The sequence below is a fragment of the Echinops telfairi genome, unplaced genomic scaffold (genome assembly GCF_000313985.2).
Source record: "Echinops telfairi isolate 266 unplaced genomic scaffold, ASM31398v2 ScPeMD7_7469;HRSCAF=8507_1, whole genome shotgun sequence".
Lineage (NCBI taxonomy): Eukaryota > Metazoa > Chordata > Mammalia > Afrosoricida > Tenrecidae > Echinops > Echinops telfairi.
In genome coordinates, this window is record NW_022111373.1 from 142,232,136 (window position 1) to 142,235,806 (window position 3,671).

Genomic DNA, 3,671 nt, shown 5'->3' on the forward strand with positions numbered 1-3,671 from the left:
GACATTATTAGCACAATGGTGTTAGGTACCTAAACCTCATTGGTTACTGCTATTGTGTGTGCAAGACTGTATCTGTGTGCTAAGGAAGAAGAAGGATTTTGTCCGGCTGTGGACTGGCTATGTGCAGGGATGGGAATGGACAAAGAGAGAGGTGCACGGTTAGGTGAGCCAAGGAATACACCAGACATGCTCAGCTGGATTTTTAGCTATTTTAGAGGACTAGCTAATGAGTCTACACCTTAAAGACATCTTAAAATTGAACAATAACTTAGCTGAACTGGTAAAAAGAAGTCCGGGCAGCATAGTAAGTTACGTGCTGGGCTGCTGACTGCGAGGTCCGTGGTTCAAACACTTCAGGTATTCTGTGGGAGAGAGATGAGACTGTCGGCTCCCATAAGGATTTACAGCCTCAGAAACATAGAGGGACAATTATTCTCTGTCCTATGGGATCTCTGAGGGTCACAATCAACTTGAAGGCAGTGAGTTTAGAGTGACACAGGCCTCCTTTGAGCATGGTGGGGTGTCAAGAACGTTCTTCATGAGGTCATGGGTCACATTGACAAGAGCAACTCGAAAGATGAGCTAAGAATCTTAGGGCAATGTGAGTTTATGGGACTCCGAGAAGCCTGGTCGGAAGAGCTGCACAACGTTAATGGCTGAGGAGGTGTGGGCTTGACTGTTTGTAGTCTCAACCGCAACAACAAAACCAAGTGTCGGGGAGGGACCACCGAATGGGGTAAGGGCATTGTACTCTCTGATCTGAGCTATGAGCACCTCACTGTGGTTAACAGCACACATTCAGGCAGTAATGAAACCCCGAATGACTCCATTTGGTTCTTGCTTTATGAGGAAAGCCAACAAAGAGACTTGGGGCAGTGAGGAGAGAAAGTAAGAATACTTTTCTTGGGGATTTTAGGAGGGTGACCGTGGTAAATCTCATACATTTCTTTCTAAATGTTAACGGGTTACTGCCATGAGAAAGAAAGACAGTAGAGGTCGACTGAGATGATTGGTTGGGCAAGTTTGAGGCAGAGAAGTAAGAAATCCAATATTTCAGGCCTAGCATCAAGGTCAAAGCCAACATGCAGGGACATTCTGAACAATGACTTTCTGGGCTAGAGCAGAAAAATATTTTTCTTCATAAATAATTCTCAAAAGAAGATTTAAGGAACATTAAACCCTCTGGGAGAAAACAAATTTGTATCTATCTTAACACCAATTCAGCAGTCTTGCTTACCAATGATTATGACGGCTATTATCCATTTGTAAATATTCCCAGTCAAAATCCACTACAAATTCCCATCTGATTGTTTCCTTGACTGCAAAAAAACGATTGTAGGGCCCAAGCATCCTGGAAATGGAGCTTCCTCATCACTTTATTGATATTTATTTCCAGAAATCTTGATAGTAAACCTTGTTAAGTTTAAACTAACACCTGATGCAGTCTTGTAAAAGAATTATATTGTGAATTAGGTGAAGGTTTACAAAGCACCCCAGTTTTCCATTCAGTAATGGATACATATTTTGTTTCATTCCATTGGTTGCAATCCCACAGGTAATATCATGTATTCCACTTCTTCTCTTCATTTCCCATTTCCATTGCCCCTTAATTCCATTCTTAACGGCGCGAACTCAATTAGCTTCCCCTGCTGCCTTGCTTAACTAAATCTGGAAGCCTAGCATTAACCTGAGGGAACACAGTGATTCACCTTAACCCTGGGTTCCCAAACTTGGCTGATTGTTGGAATCCCTGGGGATCTGGTGAAACCACTGGGCTCAGTTTGCAACCTAATGAATCAGAATCTCTATAGCAACAGTGCTCAACCTGTGGGTCGCTACACCTTTGGGGGTCAAACGACCCTTTCACAGAGGTCACTTAAGACCATATTTCTGATGGTCTTAGGAATCCCTCCTCTATCCATCTCCAGGCGGGTCCGCCCACATGCAGATACGCCCACATATGGGGTCACCACAACCTGAGGAACTGTTTTAAAGGGTCGCAGCATTAGGAAGGTTGAGAACCACTGCTCTAGAAGCAGGAGCCAAGAAATCTCTAGTTTCACCACATTCCTGGATGATTCTCATGGACAGCCATGGGAACCTAAATCTTAAGTCAAAACCAACCCAACCCAATCTCCAGTGGGTTGAGGCTCATGGCAATCTCATGTGTGTCAGAGCAGAATTGTGCTCTCCAAAAAGCCGCTGGCATGGAGTTGATTCTGACTCACAGCAACCCTCTGAAGGGTTTCTAAGGCTATAAATCTTGATGGGAGCAGACATTCACTTCTTTCTCCTGAGGATTGGCTGGCGGGTTTCAACCACCAACTTGTGGTTGGCAGTCTAGCGCTCACCAAACATCACCACCAGCGTTCCTCAGAATTGTGTGCCAGGAGTCTGTAAGTGGTTGGTTTTTCAGAAATAGATCACCAGACCTTTCTACCAAGGTGTCCTCTTGGTGAACTTGAACTTTTAACGATTAGCAACTAAGTCTATTATCCCTTTGCATCACCTTGGGACTCCGCAACTCACCTAACTAGGAAGCAAATGGGGAAGACGCTGAGAGGCGACTGGTTTACTGCAGCCTTTACACCCAGGGTTCTTCCCCGTCTCACCGGCAGATGTTACTGCGTTCATGAGTTCATCCCAGGAGATGCATAGCAAGACGTTGGTAAGAGCAGGTGTTTGCTTGGCAGGAACCTGGAGAATCTTGGCTCTTCCACTTAGTACAGTGACCCTGGACAAATCGGGATCTCTAAGCCCCAGTTTCCATGTCAGGGATGTCCTTGCCAGGCTGGTGCAGTTGCCATGGAACCAGCTTTGGCTCCTGATGATCTGAATCATCACAGAACTGACAAGTTGCTGGTCCTGTAGCTCATTCACGGTAATCCTCGGTGTTGTGTCAGTCCATTTCACTGAGGGGTTCTCTCATATCCTCTGAGCTGCTACTGTGTGGTTGTTTTTTTAAGATGCTGTCTAGTCTGTTCTGACTCATACTGTTGTTAGGTAGCATTGAGGCAGCTCCAACCCATAGTGCACGACAGAATGAAGCACTGCGCACGCCTGTGCCATCCTTACAAGGGTTCCTATGCCTGAGCCCACTGATGCAGCCACGGTGCCAATCCAACGTGTCTCTGTTTTTGCTGCCCCTCTACTTTACCAAGCACAGCCTCAACTTTTCCAACCATAATATCCTTTTCTAGAAACTGATCTTTCCTGATTGTGTGATCAACATAAGTCTCACTCACTGGCATGGATTGAATTGTGCTCCCCCAAAATATATGCAAATTTGGCTAAGCCATGAATCTCAGTAGTCTGGCAGTTACAAAATGATGTAATTTTGGAGTTATGTAATGATGTAGTCATCTCCCATAATGTGATCTGATGTAAGTAGCCAATCTATTCTAAGAGGACTAGGGTGGAACTCAACACCTTTACTATGGTCATTAGGGTTTGTGTCAACCTGGTTGACATTAAACCATTCCAAGATGTAGCATAGGATTAACAATAAATTCTTTTTTACTGCAGCCACTCCTGTGTTACGCAATAATTTTTCCATGGAATCCTTCAATATTGCTGCTCAAGGCCTGAATTTTTTCACCAATTCTTTCAGCTGGAAAAGTGCCAACCCTAATTAATCATTGCTTCACATTTTAGGCCAAGCACGCTTTTGA